Source organism: Littorina saxatilis, linkage group LG5 (assembly GCF_037325665.1).
Source record: "Littorina saxatilis isolate snail1 linkage group LG5, US_GU_Lsax_2.0, whole genome shotgun sequence".
NCBI classification, from domain to species: domain Eukaryota; kingdom Metazoa; phylum Mollusca; class Gastropoda; order Littorinimorpha; family Littorinidae; genus Littorina; species Littorina saxatilis.
Window position 1 is genome coordinate 312,459 of NC_090249.1, and position 24,748 is coordinate 337,206.

The 24,748-nt window shown below is 44.4% G+C and overlaps 1 long non-coding RNA gene across 1 annotated transcript; it reads right to left on the minus strand.

The window, feature by feature from the left end:
• Positions 1-1,085: 1,085 nt before the first annotated feature.
• LOC138966006 (uncharacterized) lies at positions 1,086-7,794 on the minus strand. Its single transcript, XR_011455564.1, has 2 exons — positions 6,460-7,794; positions 1,086-1,401 (listed from the first exon to the last, which is right to left on the minus strand). It is a non-coding gene; the product is annotated as an uncharacterized lncRNA (long non-coding RNA).
• Between the last annotated feature and the right edge of the window lie 16,954 nt (positions 7,795-24,748).

A 24,748-nucleotide genomic window follows, 5' to 3' on the forward strand; every position in this document is an offset into this window, starting at 1 on the left:
TAGCGGTGCCAGACAGATATCATGGAAGGAATGATGGTGCCAGACAGATGGCAGGATAGGAATGGTGGTGCCAACAGATGTCAAGGTAGGATTGGTGGTGCCAGACAGATGTCAAGGTAGGATTGGTGGTGCCATACAGATGTCAAGGTAGGATTGGTGGTGCCAGACAGATATCAGGATAGAAATGGTGGTGCCAACAGATGTCAAGGTAGGATTGGTGGTGCCAGACAGATGTAAGGATAGGAATGTTAGTGCCAGACTGATAGCAGGGTAGGAATGGGACAGATGTCAGAATAGGAATGGTGGTTCCAGAGAGATGTCAGGATAGGAATGGTGGTGCCAGACAGACAGCAGAGTAGGAATGGTGGTGCCAGACAGATGTAAGGATAGGAATGATGGTGCCAGACAGATAACATGGAAGGAATGGTTGTGCCAGAGAGATATCAGGGTAGGAATGGTGGTGCCAGACAGATGTAAGGATAGGAATGATGGTGCCAGACAGACAGGAGAGTAGGAATGATGGTGCCAGACAGACAGGAGAGTAGGAATGATGGTGCCAGACAGACAGGAGAGTAGGAATGATGGTGCCAGACAGACAGGAGAGTAGGAATGATGGTGCCAGACAGACAGGAGAGTAGGAATGATGGTGCCAGACAGACAGGAGAGTAGGAATGATGGTGCCAGACAGACAGGAGAGTAGGAATGATGGTGCCAGACAGATACCATGGAAGGAATGGTGGTGCCAGACAAATAGCAGGATAGAATAGGTGGTGCCAGAGAAATGTCAGGATAGGAATGGTGGTGCCAGACAGATACCATGGAAGGAATGGTTGTGCCAGAGAGATATCAGGGTAGGAATGGTGGTGCCAGACAGATGTCAGGTTAGTAATAGCGGTTGTAAGAGATTTGAAATAAAGAAGATCCGTAGTTATCCTTATTAATCTCCTTCCAGATTCTTTATATGTGCACACACACACACACAGTCAATCATCTGACTCCCGCTCAGAAGTTTAGGAAAGCAGAGAGAAGATTAGAAGAATTTGTAGTCTTTCACCAACTCATTCTTTCCAAACAATAGCCAATGGTTTAATTAGAACATACAAATTGGTTTGTTTCTGACATAGCAATTATCAACTCATTCCTCAAATTCTCAAATACTTTCTTGCTTACAATAATCAATTCATGACCTTTTGAAACTCATTCATTCATTGTCCACGACCTTGTGAAACTCACTCATTCATTGTCAACGTCATAACATATTTACAAGGACAAGAAAGCAAATAAACAAAACATAACTTTTACGTTATGTAGAGGTGACGATGTAGCTAGCCTTCAACCTTACGGCCTCCATCGCACCCTCGCCACCCTGGCACCACCCCGCACAAGTCAGACTGGGGCGGCCTGTTACAAAATATAACACCCTACTGTAACAACTAACAATATTCAAAAACACACCAACCGAGCACAAGAAAATTATACGATTCCGAAATTATTCAAGTACACAAGTCATGTCCGCGCATACAAAAGAAATGTTCAAGTTCACACAAAACTAGCAAAGTACCTCATCTTCCAATATGGCGGCACCCATACAAAAGTCCAAGTCATCCCGGCAATGTTTCCCGGTTCCAAGGTTGACATCAAGATCAAATGTTTTCTTGCAAAGTTGACATCAAAAGCAAGAGCAGGTTTCTCATCCGAGAGCCCAGGTCGAATGACTTTCAATTGTCAGGCAGTTTACAATCACAACTCACAAAATCAGGCGGTTGCGATTATAACGTGAACAACTCGCACAGTTGTAAATTCACGTGCCGCGAACCCAGTTTGACCGTCCGTAGCTAACCATGGAATTTTACTGAACTGTTAAAAGTTTCCACTCTCAAAGTTAAACCACTCCTGACAACCTCTTTGTATTACAAAAAGCACTAGTTATATCCCTTCAACTATAAACACCATAACCGCGATTCATTACATCACCCCTTTCCCCGATTAAAAAAAAATGTGAACTCAAAATGAACATTTTTTTTTTCTTCAAAAACTGTACAAGTATAAGTATTCCAGTAACAAGAAAAAATTTTAAATACATAAAAAAAATACATAGATTAATAAATAATCAAAGCATAAGGAAAACATTTATTAAATATTCTGTCCGTTCCCAAAGAGTGCAATCAGTTTACAACCAAAAGACAGTGCCATCCACCAAAAAAGTGACGAAAGCCACGAGGCTGTCCTTAAACATGAGCAACAATGGCAAGCATAATAAACCACATTTACGCCGCCGTGTAGATAATCACCCACTGTGTTAATCCACAACAGTTATACTCATGGACATTCAGCAATTTTCGCCTATTACTGAATGCAATAACATTGACGTTCTTGGTACCAAAGATCGCCAATAAAGTTTGAGTAGCCCCCGCTAAACTCAATACAGTAAACCTCGACTACAACACAAAATGGTACTAGCATCAAAAATATTCAAATAAATTTTTCCAGCCAGATTAAAAAAATAATCACAATGTGAAAAAAAAAACAAGAACAAAATTAAATTAGTTCTTAATACATACACAGCATATCAACACTCACAGCACAAAAAGTATTGTCCTTGTTGATTGCAGAAAGTCTTTTCACTGTCCTTTCAACCATCATGTTCCATTCACTTCGTCAAGCGTGACAACACATCAGCCTCAAAATTCCTGACTCCAGGAATTGGCACTACTGTGAATGAATACTCTTGGAGAGACAGAGCCCATCGCAACAGTCGGCCGTTGGCAGTTTTGGACTGTCGTAAGTACGTCAACGGTCTGTGATCAGTCTCAACAAAGAAATGTGAGCCAAACAAGTAGCGATGGAATTTGTCAACTGCCCACACCAACGCTAGGCACTCTCTCTCCACAGTAGAGTATCTGGTTTCTCTTTCCAGCAGTTTCCTGCTGGCATACAGAACTGGATGAAGGACGTCGTCATCATCAGGCTGCATCAGGGCTGCTCCAATCCCCGTGGAGGATGCATCCGACCGCACTGTGAACGGCCTGGAAAAGTCTGGCAATCTCACCAGTGGTTCAGACGACAAAATTTCTTTGACCCTGTCAAAAGCCATCTGACACTCTTTTGACCAACGAACTTTGTTTGGTTGGTTCTTCTTTGTGAGTTCTACCAGGGGGGACACAATAGACGCGAAGCTTGGGACATAGCGCCTATAGAAACTGATGAGCCCTACCAATGACCGGACTTGTTTCTTTGTGGTTGGGACAGAGACATTCAAGATTTTGGACACTTTGGAGGGAACTGGACGCATGCTACCCTCCCCAACTATGTGACCCAAAAACTCAATAGAGTCAAACCCTGCCTCTACTTTCGACGGTCTCACAGTCAACCCATGTTTTCCCAGTTCTGTCAACAGTCCGTCAAGTGCCTCTAGATGCTCACACCAGTCTTCTGTGGCTACAAGTACGTCATCAAAGAAATGAACAGATTTGAACCTATCCAGATCCAACATCTTCATCATCCTCGCGAAAGTACTTGGTGCTGTACTCATTCCGAACGGCATCTTCTTGAACTGATATAGACCTTGAGGGGTACGAAAAGCCGTTCTTGCTCGATCAGACTCTGCCATCGGAATTTGCCAATAGCCCTTAGCCAGATCAATCTTCGTGAAATGCTGCTTGCCCTGCAATGAAGCAAACAGAACTTCCGGATCCGGTATTGGCTCAGCGTCAAACTCCGTAATCTTATTGAGGTGTCTGAAATCGATGCAAAAACGAGTACTTCCGTCCTTCTTCTTGACTAGAACAATAGGAGACGAGAACGGAGAAATAGACGGCTCTATTACGTCTAGATCTAACATCTTTTTCACTTCTTCTTCAACCACTTTCTGAGACTCAAATGGTAACGGATACTGTTTCACATTGACCACAGCACCTTCAGGAATCCTCACCATATGCTGCACCAGGTCACAAGTACCAGGCAAATCCGTCATTTTGTCCTGATGCTTCTGAAACACCGCCTGCACTTTTTGTTTTGCCTGCATAGACAAGTCTGGACTATAGACCACATCATCTACATTCTCAGTCTGAACTGTGGGAACTGACTGTAGTTTGACTTTCTGAATGTCTACCTCCTCTACTGCACTGGACCCACTGATCACTCCCAATGTGGCAACAACTGGGTTCTGACCAACAAACGACACCACACAACCAGACGACTCTTCCGATTTTCCTTGGCCAACTTTCTCGAACAGATCATGCAACGTTTTGTCATCCTTTTGCATTTTGGACAGTTTCTCAGCATTGATATCAAGTTGGGGAACTTTAGCGGTCAACAGCGGTCTAAAAGGACGTTCTTCTCTAGCTTTTTGACCTCTTGTCTGGACTGCGCTAGTAACCTCGACACATCCAAATGTACATCCCTGTATTCTACCCAAAATGACGTCACATACTGGATTGTCGATCACACATGCCTCAACACTTCCAGAAAAGTATGGTGTATCCAGACTCACAATCGCAATGGGTAACCGAACTAAATCCCCACTGAACTGTCTACACACCTGTACCTTCCCAGTAAACTGATCATCTCTCACTAGGGACTTCCTGACCCCAACAGTGGAACACCCACTATCCAACATGACCGTGACCTCACTACCATTTAAGGTACCTTCACATGTCTGAATAGACTCGGGAAGTTCATCACTACCTGAAAATCCTACTGACGCCACAGACTGCTCGTCTTCACTACAGCTGGACTCTTCAACAGTGACAACGGATACTGAAGCAGTATGCATTTTTTTGGGACAATCTGCCAACTTGTGCGAAGTATCTTGACACCACCAACACTTCCTCTGATAGTTCTGACCACCCCTACCTCTACCAGCTTGACTAGCACCTCTGCCACCCTTATTATCAGGAGAGCTTTGTTCTGTCGGTGGGTTTGTGTCAGCCTGACTATTCTTCTTAGAAAACCTGTGACCACCTCGACCACCTGAATGACCTCCTCTCCCACTTGGAAGACCGACATTAGCCAACAGAGGATCACTAGAACCTTTTGCTGCTAGGTTTTGACTAGGATGTGCTTCCCTGTATCTTTCAGCTGCGTCTATCATGGTTTGAGCGGTAGTATGCTTGTCTTCTTTCAGAAAAGTAACCAGAGACGACGCACAACTAGACAGAATCTGCTCTCTGAGCACCAAGTCACAGAGCAAAGCGAAATCTGTGCCAACTCCAGCCATATCTGTCCATCTAGTAAAAAATCTTCTCATGCGGGAGAAAAAGACATGCATGGTTTCACCAGATTCAGGTTTGCATGAGCGAAACTGCGTTCTGAAACCCTCTTCAGTACATTTGAATCTCTTCAACAAATGCGCTGACAGTTTGGCATAGTCATTAGTATCTTCTACTGGTAACTCTTGAAAATAATTCAGAGCACGACCTCTGAGTAGAGTAGGCAAAATCAAAGCCTTCTCATCTTTTGACCACTTCAAGCTAGCTGCGTGCTTATCGAAGCGATACAGATAACTCTCAATGTCATCTGATTTATCATCAAAATAGGGAATCTTGGGACGATTGGCCAATTTATTCCTGCTTGCTTTTTCAACCAACTCGTCTGCTCGCAACTTTGCCTCCCTGTTCGCCTTTTCTTCTTCAATATCGAGACGACGATTTTCAATCTTAGCTTGTTCAGCTAACTCTCTCTCTTTAAGCTCCCGTGCAGCAGCGATTTCTTTTTCTTGACGAAGATTTTCAATCTTAGCTTGTTCAGCTAACTCTCTCTCTTTAAGCTCACGTGCAGCAGCGAGTTCTTTTTCTTGAAGAGCAATATCATTTTCTCTTTTCCTTCTTGCTGCTCTTTCCTCACGCAAATTATCCTCCACATACTTGTTCAGTGATGCACCATCTTTTCCTAAGGCTTCACCCTCCACCTTAAACTGCGCTATCAAAGCTTGAACCTCTTCTTGAGATGCCATCGTGAACAAACCGCTATCACTTAAGCAAACTATGACTATCCACTACATAGAATGCTAGAGGGCAACACCAAGACTTAGCTTTGACTAACGTGAACACAATAGTCCACTAAACTTTAGAATTTACCTGACTTCCTCAAGTTCAGTACTAAAGTGACACAGTCTAGGAAACCGATCAACCGAACTACAAGGGGAAACAATCAATACATTTGAAACTAGGCTCCGCTCAAAAACTTGGCCTAGAAACTAGACATACCCCCATTCCCAAACACTTATGAATCAAGGCATTGCTGACCCACAACTATTTACAAACTGTGTACACGTAAAAGGGAAAAATGATGTGTCATGTATTATTCACTTGTAGGTAAAACTAACCTACAGGGCGCTTCATGTAAAGTAGGGGGAAAAAAATAACCTACTCACAAGCAAGAACCAACACTCAGAGAGACAAATTACCCTCAAAAATATATAGAATGTTAACTTGAGTGTCAGATAAGCAAATGACTCACTCCTGTCCAAAATATGTCGTTCAGTCAGGCACAGGATGCATCCGTCCACAGACCAAGGAGCTCCCTTCACAGACAGATGACAAGGATGTCCATCCTCCAGACTGCATGCATCAGCATCTGCGCAAAACCAAACAACAATTCAGCACTACAAGTCAATAATATAAAATAAGCCTAACCACACTCAAGAAAACGCACCAAAAAAAAAATAATTAATCTTCAAAATTTTTCCAATTAATACAATCCTGGCAAGCTCGCCAATGTAAGAGATTTGAAATAAAGAAGATCCGTAGTTATCCTTATTAATCTCCTTCCAGATTCTTTATATGTGCACACACACACACACAGTCAATCATCTGACTCCCGCTCAGAAGTTTAGGAAAGCAGAGAGAAGATTAGAAGAATTTGTAGTCTTTCACCAACTCATTCTTTCCAAACAATAGCCAATGGTTTAATTAGAACATACAAATTGGTTTGTTTCTGACATAGCAATTATCAACTCATTCCTCAAATTCTCAAATACTTTCTTGCTTACAATAATCAATTCATGACCTTTTGAAACTCATTCATTCATTGTCCACGACCTTGTGAAACTCACTCATTCATTGTCAACGTCATAACATATTTACAAGGACAAGAAAGCAAATAAACAAAACATAACTTTTACGTTATGTAGAGGTGACGATGTAGCTAGCCTTCAACCTTACGGCCTCCATCGCACCCTCGCCACCCTGGCACCACCCCGCACAAGTCAGACTGGGGCGGCCTGTTACAAAATATAACACCCTACTGTAACAACTAACAATATTCAAAAACACACCAACCGAGCACAAGAAAATTATACGATTCCGAAATTATTCAAGTACACAAGTCATGTCCGCGCATACAAAAGAAATGTTCAAGTTCACACAAAACTAGCAAAGTACCTCATCTTCCAATATGGCGGCACCCATACAAAAGTCCAAGTCATCCCGGCAATGTTTCCCGGTTCCAAGGTTGACATCAAGATCAAATGTTTTCTTGCAAAGTTGACATCAAAAGCAAGAGCAGGTTTCTCATCCGAGAGCCCAGGTCGAATGACTTTCAATTGTCAGGCAGTTTACAATCACAACTCACAAAATCAGGCGGTTGCGATTATAACGTGAACAACTCGCACAGTTGTAAATTCACGTGCCGCGAACCCAGTTTGACCGTCCGTAGCTAACCATGGAATTTTACTGAACTGTTAAAAGTTTCCACTCTCAAAGTTAAACCACTCCTGACAACCTCTTTGTATTACAAAAAGCACTAGTTATATCCCTTCAACTATAAACACCATAACCGCGATTCATTACAGCGGTGCCAGACTGATACCATGGAAGGAATGGTGGTGCCAGAGAGATATCAGGGTAGGAATGGTGGTGCCAGACATATATCAGGATAGGAATGGTGGTGCCAGACATATATCAGGATAGAAATGGTGGTGCCAGACAGACATTAGGTGCCAGACAGATATCAGGGTAGGAATGGTGATGCCGGACAGATAGTAGGGTAGGAATAGTGGTTTCAGATCGATGCCAGGGCACGAACACACACAAAAATATTGACGGGAGTGGGATTTGAACCCACGACTTAGGAGTTATCAGGGTTTGAATACTGTCGCTCTTATCCCCGCGACCACTCTGCTGGCTTGAAAGTTTGAGGCAAATTAGTCAATATAAAGTTATTACTGAGCGAATGTTCACTAAAGATAGACAAAACAAACATGGATCAAACCGTGGACAACAGAGAGATTATAACATTTATAGCACTGCTCAGCTGCATGCGTTAGTTGCAATTGACATACTGACTCAGTAACACACACACACACCCGCACACACACACACACACACACACACACACACACACACACACACACACACACACACATAAACACACACACACACACAAACACACACACACACACATACACACACAACCACACACACACACACACACACACACACAAACACACACACACACACACACACACACAAACACACACACACACACACACACACACACACAAAGGCACAGGGTTGGGTAGGGGCAATTAAAACGACAACTCAATAATGAATTGCTGTCAATAATGAATTGCTGTGCTCACCAACTGAGACCTCGGGCCAATGACCCATATTTACCACTGAGCAAGTTTTACCTATGTTCTCAATGAATTAATTTTTAAAAAATCAGAAGATATGACCAATGTGCTGACCAGAATCTGTATTGTTTTTTGTGCAGACATAATAAGAGTATTAATGTTTGAACATAGGTATCTCTCCACTGTGACCCATACAACCAGCAAAAGCCGAAGTTTGAACAGACATCAGAACGTGAATGATGACGTCACAGAAGAATTCTGTCACTTCTTTGTTGAACTGAGTCAGTGACTTCAACATAACAGCCGTACTGAGAACATGAATCGTAAGGTCACCACCAGGCTGTGCGTGTTTCGGTATCGTATCTCATTAAGCGGGGGTTCCACTGTACATGGCAGCCACCCTGGCCTGCCCCTCCCTCCACCCCCATCCCTACCCCCACCCGGCCAGCTGGGTCCCTCCCTCCACACACAGCACGCCACACCAGCGCCCCCCCCCCCTCCCCTCTTAAGCAGAACCAATATTTGTGCAGGAGATCTAGGGGGGTGGGACGGGAGGGGGGAGGTGTTTAGCCACTCACCGAGTGGTACGCTCAGCTTGCGTGCCATTGATCGCTCCATGTTCTAAAAACATACCGGCGCCCACCGGTGCTCTCTTTTCATTTATGCCCCCAAAGAAACAGTCAACCCAAAAAGGTTTAATCTATACGTAGATAACTACGGTCGAAATTGTTTTTAGCCAAAAGGGACCTACTAACATGGTCGTTATAGTCAGGTGGTCGTTATAGTCAGGTGGTCGTTATAGTCAGGTGGTCGTTGTGCAAAGGCATAATCGCCGGGGATCCTGTTGTTGGATCGTCGTAGTACTCATTAGGTGGTCGTTACTCGAGAGGGACGGTCGTCGCCAGGGCAATTCAATAAAAAGGTGACCACCCAGTAAAGTCTTGGTTCAATTATGTTCTTTTTGTTGTTTAGTGGTTAGCAACAATGTAACTGACAAACTTCAAACTGAATTTTGGGGCTTTTCTCTAACCTATTTTTTTTTAAATGCATGTTTACCTGTGTCAAGTTTCTTTTTTGGGAGAGTATATTTTGGGGGGATCAACTTGATGACGTTCACCGGTGGGGCAGGGAGGGCGGGGACTGTGACTGCGCGTGCGCGGAACAATGGCCAACGGTGACTGGGTAGTTGTGTGCTGTGTGGCGAGGGAACGCAAGACATTGAGCGGATTGGTGCAATCTTCAAACATGGCAAATATTCTACACAATGAGAATAAACGTGAAAAAGAAATGACATTGAGAATCAACATAGCTATGTTTTCAACATTAATTTTTCTTGTTAAATTTTGTCTTCTTCGCGGTTTTTGTAAGTGTGTTCCGATTTATGTGTCTCTTCGCTTAAAGGCACAGTAAGCCTCCCGTAAACCACCACAGATACTGTCAGGCTTTTACACACAGTACAAACACCCTTCCATTTGAACGCTCACCAAACGGGAACATCCTAGGTGCCCTACGTAAAGAGCGAGCAATTTTTAAAGAATTAATTTTGCAGATTGTCTCGGACACTTTTTGGACCCATCCTGAACTCAGGTCAAAAATGAGTTACTTCCCTTCGGGTCTCATTCTAAACTGGCGATAGCCGTGGACCGAAGAATGTTTTTGGACCGTGGTGCGTTTTTGCGCTAGACCTAACTTTTAAAATCTAAATGATAAATTGACAGCTTGTTACACAAACATTCTTTACTCAGAAAAGAATTCTTTTTTCATCAAGATCAGTACAATTCGAAGTTGTGAAAGTTTAATAAAATAAAAGCCCGGAAGCAGGGTCACGCAAGGGTCGTAGCAGACGACGGTTTATGCATATCGCCAGTTCCCCTCAACAGTCAAAAGCCATCGCTAGAGTTCTTGTGAACCACAGCCGTTTATTTCGTGCATAAAAACGTGCTATTGCAGATAAGCTCACATCGAGTCGCATTCAAATGACTAACTGACGACTACATTGTGAAAAAGGGAAGCATGATGCTGTGACATATCGTACAATGTCGTAGATGGTTGTAGCATGATGCTGTGACATATCTTACATTGTCATCATTTTCACGAGTTTTCATTCACAAGCACCTGGGAAATAAATCTCATGTTCCCCAGGCAATAAATCCCCGGTTACCATAGTTGCAGGAAGCAGGTTATACATGGATAATCAAAAGCAAACCCAATAGAAACGCTCGGGGATTCTTCGGCTCTTTTCCTTGGTGTTTTCCCAGACCTAAACAGACGACACGACACTGCTTTGCAAAGTTCCAAAAACGAACTGGCAAACTGGCAAAAGTAAACAAAAAACAACACTACTTCATTAAAAGGTCATACATTCATCAAAAACAAATGAAACCTAGCGATATGTTTTGTCTTCTTACAGAGTCATGGAGTGCGTGTATCTGTGTTTTGATACACAGACGTTCAGAGAAACACGAACGTCAAGTTCAAGTAAAACGACCCCTGACACACACATTTTGACCCGTGCTCAAGACGTTGTTTCGATAAACGAAGCACAAATCAGAAACAATAATAAAAGCAAAGAAAATAGCAACAAGATATGCAAACATCTAACAAAGCCGAGCAAGCAGAATGACAGGTCTTATGAAGAGGTACTCAGTCGGAAACAAGATCGCGATTCTTTCCTTCGCTGCACGACGCAAATCTTCTGTGACCTTTGACCAAACGTAGCTTCCACGTTCGATCACTCAGCTTAATACTTACAACAGAAAGCCGAGGGAGTGGAATACCGAGATGAACCTACAGAACTGTGCATCCTCAAACCTGACATATTCATCCCAACATTTAATGAACTCAAAAACACCAAAGTTGCTTTCACACGCCAGCTTTGATTGCCAGTGGTTATAAAACCGGGACTCGTGTGGTTATCAGCACGGAACCCGTGTTTCAAAGCATGGCTCCCTGGGTGGATTGTGCACTTATTTTCCCACTACCAAAATGATGACAAAAACGATGTTTGGTGTTTTGTTGACAGACCAGCTTTTTTGTCGGTCCTCGGGGGGCATATCGACTTTTGTTTTATAATTATTGACCGCGGCCTTCGGCCTTGGTCAACAAATATGAAACAAAAGACGATATGCTCCCCCTCAGACCGACAAAAAATCTGGTCTGTCAACAACCTATCAAACATCTTATAATGTCGTGGATGGTCGTAGCAATGTCAAAACACTGACCTTCGTTTTATTGTGTGTTACAAAACATCTCTTGCTCCGATCATTGTGACGCAACATTGTAAGATACGTCACAGCATCATTTAGTGATTCTTGTTTCTTGTGTCTCCTGTATGTCCACTTTAAAAGCAGTTGGGTGGAGGTTCTTGTGAATGATTCTTTTAATCATCAATAAAATGTTCAATTGACGAAACATTGTGTTTGTTTTTTGTTTGTCTTTTATTCTGATTTTTGGAACGTTCGCAGGCTATTGCTTTTTCGAATTCAGCACCACACGTCAGAAATTTTCTTGCAGAAATACTAACGTAAGGTTTTTGTTAACTGCAAATCAAGCAGTTCCCTATGGACAGCTGAGAAGACCGTGGCAGAGAACGTGTCCGGTGCACATCAATGGTGCGATCAATGGCCGCTGGTTTGTTGGGGGGACAAGACAAGCACTCCGCACCAGCTGTGCAGACAGACACACACTTTCCAGTCTCACATTCTCTTTCCCCTACCCCCTCTCCTTCCCCGACCTCCTACCAATTCATAACCGTTGGGTGGCCTCCATTCCAGACGCCTAAGAAACCCCAAACCATCAACGATCTCTGGTCTCGTCTGGCATTTATTTCTTGTGGCAGTGTCATCTCCTACACGCTCACAGCGTTGTGTTTGCAAAACGTGAATGTTCATCGAAACATGCATTGATCAACAAATGCACACACAATCCTTGAACAACAGAGACTCCCACTCACTCACTCACTCACTCACTCACGCACTCACTCACTCACGCACTCACTCACTCACGCACTCACTCACTCACTCACTCACTCACTCACTCACTCACTCTAACTCACTCACGCACTCACTCATTCATTTACTCACTCACTCACTCTCTCACTCACTCACTCACTCTCTCACTCACTCACTCACTCACGCACTCACTCATTCACCCACTCACTCACTCACTCACGCACTCACTCATTCACTCACTCACTCACTCACTCACTCACTCTCTCACTCACTCACTCACTCACCACGGTTCCCCACGGACGCCCGTTCCAGAGGGTCCATGGACCCCCTACGTAGAGTTTTAAAGGGTCCCAAGAGTCCATGGTCCCTAAAGTACCAGTGGTCATATAACGCATTGATATCGCGAATAGTGTGATACGAAGGGTCTTTTATCATCAGAATATTCGAAGAGGACACTTCAACTTAACCGTGTTAAATGGAACACACACACACTTTTCCATATCGTTCCGGCGTGAAATTGGCATTTGTGCTTGCACTATACTTGACCGACGACTACAGTCTCATGAGTCTGAAAAGGGTACCTACGATACGCACGATAGCGGAAATGTAGTGCGTCCCGGGACCCGCTCTTAATATGTTTAGTGCGTCCCGGAACCCCCTCTATGAATTTCTAATACTTGATTTCGGCTTCTAGTGCGTATAGGACGCAGGGACGCGCTCTACGGGGAGCCCTGCTCACTCACGCACTCACTCGCTCACTCACTCACTCACTCAATCACTCACTCAATCACTCAATCAATCAATCAATCAATGGAGCTTCTATTACATCTGACAATATTGTTGCACGCACCAATCCAAATGTCTTTGCGAGCCTGGAGAAAACTTGTCGCCAATTTGATCCAAAGCTAAAGGGCAAGAGGCAATGGGATGACTCAAGTCAGCTAATAAAACCAGATGAAATGCATGCAGCCAAAACAACCCGGCGATTGGTAAAATTATGTTCCACAATCAGGTGGAAAGCAAGGTAACTAAGTGAAAAGACACCCGAGATGAGACAACGGTACGTAGTTTGACCTAAACATGGTCAAAGTCATCAAATGTAGTTTGACCCAAACATGGTCAAAGTCATCAAATGTAGTTTAAAACCCAACGTGAGAGACTGCAGACATGAGCATGCTTGTGTGCGTTACACCGTTACAAAAGAAAATAAAACCCACAGGAATTGTACCTGGAATTGATCCACACTTACATGTACACAATATGACATTTAAAACACAAACTCGACATTCATTATTCAACTCGACATTCATTATTCAACTCGACATTCATTATTCAACTCGACATTCATTATTCAACTCGACATTCATTATTCAACTCGACATTCATTATTCAACTCGACATTCATTGTTCAACTCGACATTCATTATTCAACTCGACATTCATTGTTCAACTCGACATTCATTATTCAACTCGACATTCATTGTTCAACTCGACCGCTATAGCGAGGTCCCTGCGACGAATGGTCCAAAGGCATGAATGTCTCGATCTGTTGAATAATCATAAACTGTGCCAAACAAATATTGCAACAGCTTTTGCACCCACATTAAAGCATCAATTCTCGTGTCATTTTGTCCAAACTTTACATGCCAGTTAAGGACGTTTACGTGTCTATTTGAATCAACTTTCGGATTGAAGATTTATTTTACAGGGATAACGTGACCGAACGCTCAATTAAGGGTAACATCAAAATCCACGGGACAAAAACGGAAGGGCTAAATTAAAATTCGACAAAATGTTACAATAGGCAAACCTTTACATACGAGACGAAAGCCAAATCTAGCATCTACACAGAGCAGGTTGTTTTGTTTAGCTAGCTTGTGTATAACGTGCGCCATTCTATTCCTAATTATGCAGGTGTCGATCGCATGTGCGGTCAAAAAGGCGACATTTTTTAAGCTGTATTTCAGCAATTAATTCATGGATTGTTTTGACACTTTTAAAAATATGTTACTATGAGACACAGCTGACGTCACAGCATGACGGTGAAGTGAAGTGGAGGCAAGAAGTGCTGCACTGACCAGCAACCCAAATGGGGGCACTATGCGACACAGCTGACGTCATACACACTCAGCTATGCCAACATCTTGCCTGACCTGGGTGCATACTCTCTGCTGACTTGGGTGCATACTCTCTGCTGACCTGGGTGCATACTCTCCACTGACCTGGGTACATACTCTCTGTTGACCTGGGTACATACTCTCTTCTGACCTGGGTGCATACTCTCTACTGACTTGGGTGCATACTCTCTACTGACTTGGGTGCATACTCTACTGACCTGGGTGCATACTCTCTTCTGACCTGGGTGCATACTCTCTACTGACCTGGGTGCATACTCTCTGCTGACCTGGGTGCATACTCTCTGCTGACCTGGGTGCATACTCTCTACTGACCTGAGTGCATACTCTCTTCTGACCTGGGTGCATACTCTCTACTGACCTGGGTGCATACTCTCTACTGACCTGGGTGCATACTCTCTACTGACCTGGGTGCATACTCTCTACTGACCTGGGTGCATACTCTCTACTGACCTGGGAATATTCGCTGCTGGGATGGTAGCGTTCTTCCATCTTTGGCTATTTTCGCATCGCTTGTTTTGGCATTTTTCGTCTAACGCTAACTTGCCAGGACGATGATCAACATCAGTATGTCGAAAAGTGGACGCTAAGTTGCCAGGACGATGATCAACATCAGTATCTCGAAAAGTGTTCCACTCTTTCCAAGACCACAAATGAAACGTGTTAATATTCTAAATGGATAGACGTCTAAAGTGTGGCTGAAAACTGAGAGGTATCTGTGCATGTTTAAGGTAGCGCACTGTCCCTTCAATCCATTGCTAGGAACTGGATGCATCTGTGACAAGTGCGTTGCTTCACACCCAGTCTACTTAAAACACAGTCATCTGTATTGTGTTGAGTCCTTGCCCTGACACAATACTGCTTTGCCATGCACGCTCTGCTTTTACTTGCCCGCTTCACTGACACAGTACTGCTTTTACTTGCCCGCTTCCTGACACAGTACTGATTTTACTTGCCCGCTTCCTGACACAGTACTGCTTTTACTTGCCCGCTTCCTGACACAGTACTGCCTTTACTTGCCCGCTTCCTGACACAGTACTGCCTTTACTTGTCCGCTTCCTGACACAGTACTGATTTTACTTGCCCACTTCCTGGCACATTACTGCTTTTACTTTCCCGCTTCCTGACACAGTACTGATTTTACTTGCCCGCTTCCTGACAATACTGATTTTACTTGCCCGCTTCCTGACACAGTACTGATTTTACTTTCCCGCTTCCTGACACAGTACTGATTTTACTTGCCCGCTTCCTGGCACAGTACTGCGTTTACTTGCCCGCTTCCTGGCATAGTACTGCCTTAACCTGCAAAATACGAGGCGTCAACCTTTACACACGGACACACAGACACACAAGCCGAAAGTTTGCTGTATCCCCACCCTTACTCTTGGTGTTTGTTATAAACACGTTGGACTGTAGCGCATAACGCATAACGACTGTAGCGCATAACGCATAACGACTGCAGCGCATAACGCATAACGACTGTAGCGCATAACGCATAACGACTGTAGCGCATAAAGCATAACGACTGGAGCGCATAACGCATAACGACTGTAGCGCATAACGCATAACGACTGTAGCGCATAACGCATAACGACTGTAGCGCATAACGCATAACGACTGTAGCGCATAACGCATAACGACTGCAGCGCATAACGCATAACGACTGTAGCGCATAACGCGTAACGCCGAGAACGGAGGCCACTGTAAACTGGACATAGTTATGGATTTTACTGGGACAGGTTTTTCATCAAGTAGGTCAGGTAAAATATGCGTACGCAAATAATCATGTTGACATAGGTGTCCGTAACCAAGTGGGTGTGGGCTAGACGCTCGCTAAAAGCTCGGAAGATACTCAAGTACAAACATCTGAGAGAGAGAGAGAGAGAGAGAGAGAGAGAGAGGGACAGAGAGAGAGAGATAGAGAGAGAGAGATAGAGAGAGAGAGATAGAGAGAGAGAGAGAGAAAAAGAGAGAGAGAGAAAGAGAGAAAGGGGGGAAGGAAGAGACAGAAAGAAAGAGAGAGAGAGGGAGGGAGAGAGAGAAAGAGAAAGAGAGAGAGAGAGAGAGAGAGAGAGAGAAAGAAGGAGAAAGAGAGAAAGAGAGACAGACAGAGACAGACAGAGACAGATAGACACACTGAGGGAGGGAGAGAGACAGAGACAGAGGGACAGGCAGAAAGAAAAAACAAGTCGCGTAAGGCGAAATTACTATATTTAGTCAAGCTGTGGAACTCACAGAATGAAACTGAACGTAGTCCGCCGCTAGTGCAAAAGGCAGTGAAAGTGACGAGCCTGTTTGGCGCGGCAGCGGTTGCGCTGTGCTTCATAGCACGCTTTACTGTACCTCTCTTCGTTTTAACTTTCTGAGCGTGTTTTTAATCCAAACATATCATATCTATATGTTTTTGGAATCAGGAACCGACAAGAAATAAGATAAAATTGTTTTTAAAACGATTTCGGAAATTTAATTTTAATCATAATTTTTATATTTTTAATTTTCGATTGTTTTTAATTTGATTGAAAAATGAGGGTGTGACAGTGCCGCCTCAACTTTTACAAAAAGCCGGATATGACGTCATCAAAGACATTTATCGAAAAAAAGAAAAAAAGTCCGGGGATATTATTCCCAGGAACTCTCATGTCAAATTTCATAAAGATCGGTCCAATAGTTTAGTCTGAATCGCTCTACACACACACGCAGACGCACACACGCACACACACACACACACACACACACACACACATACACCACGACCCTCGTCTCGATTCCCCCTCTATGTTAAAACATTTAGTCAAAACTTGACTAAATATAAAAACAGACAGACAAACAGACAGACGGACAGAGAGAGCTTCACATCTTAACAACCACGTTGTAGACCAATGTTGTCACAAGAACCAAGGTCACTGAAGCTCTTCCCAGTACACCCTGAACTTGGGAGTGCAAATCGCATATCAAGCTCAAGACGGGATGGGGGTGTCCTAACTAAACTCTTGGGGCACCTTCTATCCTCTTATAGCAACAATTCATACACCCAGTACTCATTCAAATGACGTCTCCTTGACTATCATACAACAGTCTGTGTAACAATTTTAAACAAGTCGCGTTAGGCGAAAATACAATATTTAGTCAAGTAGCTGTCGAACTCACAGAATGAAACTGAACGCAATGCCATTTTTCAGCAAGACCGTATACTCGTAGCATCGTCAGTCCACCGCTCATGGCAAAGGCAGTGCAATTGACAAGAAGAGCGGGGTAGTAGTTGCACTAAGAAGGATAGCACGCTTTTCTGTACCTCTCTTTGTTTTAACTTTCTGAGCGTGTTTTTAATCCAAACATATCATATCTATATGTTTTTGGAATCAGGAACCGACAAGAAATAAGATGAAAGTGTTTTTAAATTGATTTTGACAATTTAATTTTGATAATAATTTTTATATATTTAATTTTCAGAGCTTGTTTTTAATCCAAATATAACATATTTATATGTTTTTGGAATCAGCAAATGATGGAGAATAAGATAAACGTAAATTTGGATCGTTTTATAAAAAATTTTTTTTTTTTACAATTTTCAGATTTTTAATGACCAAAGTCATTAATTAATTTTTAAGCCACCAAGCTGAAATGCAATACCGAAGTCCGGGCTTCGTCGAAGATTACTTGACCAAAATTTCAACCAATTTGGTTGAAAAATGAGGGCGTGACAGTGCCGCCTCAACTTTCACGAAAAGCCGGATATGACGTCATCAAAGACATTTATCAAAAAAATGAAAAAAACGTTCGGGGATTTCATACCCAGGAACTCTCATGTCAAATTTCATAAAGATCGGTCCAGTAGTTTAGTCTGAATCGCTCTACACACACACACACACACACACACACACACACACGCACATACACCACGACCCTCGTTTCGATTCCCCCTCGATGTTAAAATATTTAGTCAAAACTTGACTAAATATAAAAAGAGCTCAAGTCGGGTATGTGGCAATCAGCAACAATGGTTATGTTGCAATCAGCCTTGAAACATGACTAAGCACTTTCTTCATCGGGGTGGGGTGGCTGGAGACATAATAAACTGGGAATTGAAATCAGCGGGAGGGGGGGGGGGGGGTAGTGTGTGTGTATCGGGGAGGTTAGAGAAAAACTGAGAGAACCGGTAGAGAGTTCAATTATGTGTAACAGCAAACATTTCTCCTCTGACTGTCGCGTTCTCGTAGCGGCTTGAGTTGACTGGTGAGTGCCCTCACACCGAGGAGTCAGTACACAACATGCCGAGCAACGTCTCCTACAGGCGCCACTGTTCCCCACAAGGAACACACACCAGTAACTCACAACACAGCCATACACTGTTCCCCACAAGGAACTCACACCAGTAACTCACAACACACAACAGTAACTCACAACACACACCAGTAACTCACAACACAGCCATACACTGTTCCCCACAAGGAACTCACACCAGTAACTCACAACACACAACAGTAACTCACAACACACACCAGTAACTCACAACACAGCCATACACTGTTCCCCACAAGGAACACACACCAGTAACTCACAACACAGCCATACACTGTTCCCCACAAGGAACACACACCAGTAACTCACAACACACACCAGTAACTCACAACACACACCAGTCACTCACAACACAGCCGTACACTGTTCCCCACAAGGAACACACACCAGTAACTCACAACACACACCAGTAACTCACAACACACACCAGTCACTCACAACACAGCCGTACACTGTTCCCCAAAAGGAACACACACCAGTAACTCACAACACACACCAGTAACTCACAACACACACCATGGTACCAGTCACTCACAACACAGCCTTACACTGTTCCCCACAAGGAACACACACCAGTAACTCACAACACACACCAGTAACTCACAACACACACCAGTAACTCACAACACACACCAGTCACTCACAACACACACCAGTCACTCACAACACACACCAGTCACTCACAACACACACCAGTCACTCACAACACACACCAGTCACTCACAACACACACCAGTCACTCACAACACACACCAGTCACTCACAACACACACCAGTAACTCACAACACACACCAGTCACTCACAACACACACCAGTAACTCACAACACACACCAGTCACTCACAACACACACCAGTCACTCACAACACACACCAGTAACTCACAACACACACCAGTCACTCACAACACACACCAGTAACTCACAACACACACCAGTAACTCACAACACACACCAGTAACTCACAACACACACCAGTAACTCACAACACACACCAGTCACTCACAACACACACCAGTCACTCACAACACACACCAGTAACTCACAACACACACCAGTAACTCACAACACACACCAGTCACTCACACCACACACCAGTCACTCACAACACACACCAGTCACTCACAACACACACCAGTCACTCACAACACACACCAGTAACTCACAACACACACCAGTCACTCACAACACACACCAGTCACTCACAACACACACCAGTCACTCACAACACACACCAGTCACTCACAACACACACCAGTAACTCACAACACACACCAGTCACTCACAACACACACCAGTCACTCACAACACACACCAGTCACTCACAACACACACCAGTCACTCACAACACACACCAGTAACTCACAACACACACCAGTAACTCACAACACACACCAGTAACTCACAACACACACCAGTCACTCACAACACACACCAGTAACTCACAACACACACCAGTCACTCACAACACACACCAGTAACTCACAACACACACCAGTAACTCACAACACACACCAGTAACTCACAACACACACCAGTAACTCACAACACACACCAGTAACTCACAACACACAACAGTAACTCACAACACACACCAGTCACTCACAACACACACCAGTAACTCACAACACACACCAGTAACTCACAACACACACCAGTCACTCACAACACACACCAGTCACTCACAACACACACCAGTAACTCACAACACACACCAGTAACTCACAACACACACCAGTCACTCACAACACACACCAGTCACTCACAACACACACCAGTCACTCACAACACACACCAGTAACTCACAACACACACCAGTAACTCACAACACACACCAGTCACTCACAACACACACCAGTAACTCACAACACACACCAGTAACTCACAACACACACCAGTCACTCACAACACACACCAGTAACTCACAACACACACCAGTAACTCACAACACACACCAGTCACTCACAACACACACCAGTCACTCACAACACACACCAGTCACTCACAACACACACCAGTAACTCACAACACACACCAGTCACTCACAACACACACCAGTAACTCACAACACACACCAGTAACTCACAACACACACCAGTAACTCACAACACACACCAGTAACTCACAACACACACCAGTAACTCACAACACACACCAGTAACTCACAACACAGCCATACACTGGAACCCCCTGTTAACGACCTCAAATCAATCTGAGACAATCAGGTCTTAAAAGGTAGGGGGCTTAAAAAAGAATTAGTTACAGAAAATGTGACAGATTACGGATGACGGAGGGAGCGTGACGGATGACGGATGACGGATGACGGATGACGGAGGGAGCGTGACAGATTACGGATGACGGAGGGAGCGTGACGGATGACGGATGACGGAGGGAGCGTGACAGATTAAGGATGACGGAGGGAGCGTGACAGATGACGGATGACGGAGGGAGCGTGACGGATGACGGATGACGGAGGGAGCGTGACGGATGACCGATGACGGAGGGAGCGTGACGGATGACGGATGACGGATGACGGATGACGGAGGGAGCGTGACGGATGACGGAGGGAGCGTGACAGATTACGGATGACGGAGGGAGCGTGACGGATGACGGATGACGGAGGGAGCGTGACAGAATACGGATGACGGAGGGAGCGTGACAGATTACGGATGACGGAGGGAGCGTTCACGGGGGAGTTTGACTGTATTCCAGACAGAAATATCAGGTGCACGGAGCACCACGTCACCAGTGTTATCAGGTGCACGGAGCACCACGTCACCAGTGTTATCAGGTGCACGGAGCACCACGTCACCAGTGTTATCAGGTGCACGGAGCACCACGTCACCAGTGTTATCAGGTGCACGGAGCACCACGTCACCAGTGTTATCAGGTGCACGGAGCACCACGTCACCAGTGTTATCAGGTGCACGGAGCACCACGTCACCAGTGTTATCAGGTGCACGGAGCACCACGTCACCAGTGTTATCAGGTGCACGGAGCACCACGTCACCAGTGTTATCAGGTGCACGGAGCACCCCGTCACCAGTGTTATCAGGTGCACGGAGCACCACGTCACCAGTGTTATCAGGTGCACGGAGCACCACGTCACCAGTGTTATCAGGTGCACGGAGCACCACGTCACCAGTGTTATCAGGTGCACAGAGCACCCCGTCACCAGTGTTATCAGGTGCACGGAGCACCACGTCACCAGTGTTATCAGGTGCACGGAGCACCACGTCACCAGTTTTATCAGGTGCACGGAGCACCACGTCACCAGTGTTATCTGGTGCATGGAGCACCACGTCACCAGTTTTCACACCAACTCGTGGCCACAGTCAGGGTTGGGTATACATGAACCTAATCACGTGATAAGTTACCTCCCGCACAGGCCTAGGCAGCCACGAAATGACATCGCGTTCTACCTCTACCTGTGCAGTTATATGACAATTGGTCCCAAAACTAGTAAAAGGACTTGAAACTTATGAATCAGTCAGACAACACATTATTCTAATATTCCTATACAACAAGTCTCCCCACCCTAACTAAAACATAAATCACCAACGCTGAGCACTGTTCTTAGAAGTCGCTATCTACTCAAGTCGCGGTACCAAAGACATGTCCAGCTTGAGCAATAACAAGTCGCGTAAGGCGAAATTAGTACATTTAGTCAAGCTCACGGGATAAAACTGAACGCACTGTATTTTTTCACCAAGACAGTACAGCTTCGTCAATCCCCGCGTGAAGGAAATCGCTCACCTCCCACGTGCAAAACGTAGTGATATTGGCACGCCAGATTAGCGCGGTAGCGTATTGTGCTAAGCAGGAAAGCGCGCTTTTCTGTATTCTTGTTAACTTTCTGAGCTTGTTTTGAATACAACCTATCATATCTATATGTTTTTGGAATCAGGAAATGATAAAGAATAAGATTAAATCATTTTTGGATCGATTTCTTACATTTTAATCGTAAGATTAATTAATCTATTTTCGTTAATTGTGATCACATTTTAAGAGTAAACATGACATATGTATATACTAGAGGAATACCCGGCTTCGCCGGGGTGAATCGCGAGACAGAGACAGACAGCGTGGCGGTTCATCACAATCACCTCTGCAGGCGAAGTCCTGTCAAACGGGATTGAGAATTTTAGAGCTTATTTCTTAGCCCTATATTATCTGTTGTGGCTTCTCAAATGCCAGAACATACAGACAGACAAAAGCCGCTAGACCCCATCACAAACAGAACTCTACAATCCACAGGTTTTTGCCCACACACACACACACAAACACACACACAGAGAAGCCGTATATATATAAATGTATATCTATATCTATAAATATATAGAGATAGGTGAGAGTGTATTTTTCGCGTGGCTATAAATTGATTCGACCTTTTCACTTTGACAGTAAGAACAACTTACGGGTGCAAGGGAAGCGTTCTGGACAGCGCAGTGACATTCTAAAAATAGTAACTCAGAAACGGAAATTTGGGGTGAACGGCGCGAGACAGAGACAGACAGCGTGGCGGTTCACCACAATCACCTTTGAAGGCGAAGTCCTGTCAAACGGGATTGATAATTTTAGAGCTTATTTCTTAGCCCTATATTATCTGCTGTGGCTTCTCACATGCCAGAACATACAGACAGACAAAAGCCGCTAGACCACATCACAAACAGAACTCTACAATACACAGGTTTTTGCCCACACACACACACAAACACACACACACACAGAGAAGCCGTATATATATATGCATATCTGTATCTATAAATATATAGAGATAGGTGAGAGTGTATTTTTCGCGTGGCTATAAATTGATTCGACCTTTTCACTTTGACAGTAAGAACAACTTACGGGTGCAAGGGAAGCGTTGTGGACAGCGCAGTGGACAGCGCAGTGACATTCTAAAAATAGTAATAGTAACTTACAAACGGGAAAGCCACACGAAGGAAGGGAGATAAACGCCAAACACTGAAGAAGATAAGGAAGAGTTACTTATAATGGTGAAATGAACACAAAAACCAAAATCAGTTCAGCGCTGCGCGCTGAGAGCACGTGTTGAAATATCTCATCGATGATATTGTGTCCGGGGTGTAGCTGAATACGGTGTCCAAATTTGAAAAAGATCCACCGAGAACTTTGGCGTTGTGATGTGGTGTAGCGGCTATGGTGTGTCGGTATGGGGGCCCGGGTAGCTGAGGTGGAACCAAAATAGCTGAGGTGGAACCAAAATCGGTTCAGCGCTGCGCGCTGAGAGCACGTGTTGAAATATCTCATCGATGAGGTTGTGTCCGGGGTCTCTCTGAATAATCCCACCAAATTTGAAGCAGATCCATCGAGAACTTTGGCCGTGCATGGCGAATACACAAATACACAGATACACAGACACACACACAGACACACACAAGTCGTATATATATATAGATGTTTAGATTCAGAATGTGATGAAGAATACGATGCAATCAATTTTAAATCTGTTTGCGAAAAATCTATTTTAATGACAACCTGGTCAAGTGGTGAGTGCCATTCTCCCCCACACCTTCACCCCCCACCCACACCCACCCAGGTAACGGCTAACGGTTTGATTTGACTGGTACCCGTGTGCGGCCTTGTGTCGCTTAACGGTGCTGCTTTTCATGCAACTGGTTTAGCAACCTGACTCATTGCTTCAGTCTCCACCTCGGGTTATACGTGTGGACTGTGCCTGACAGCGCGGTGAGACACGAAGAAACAGGCACACACTGTCACCCGATCCTTTGTAGGCGAAGCCTTTCATCAAGAGCAAACATCCAGT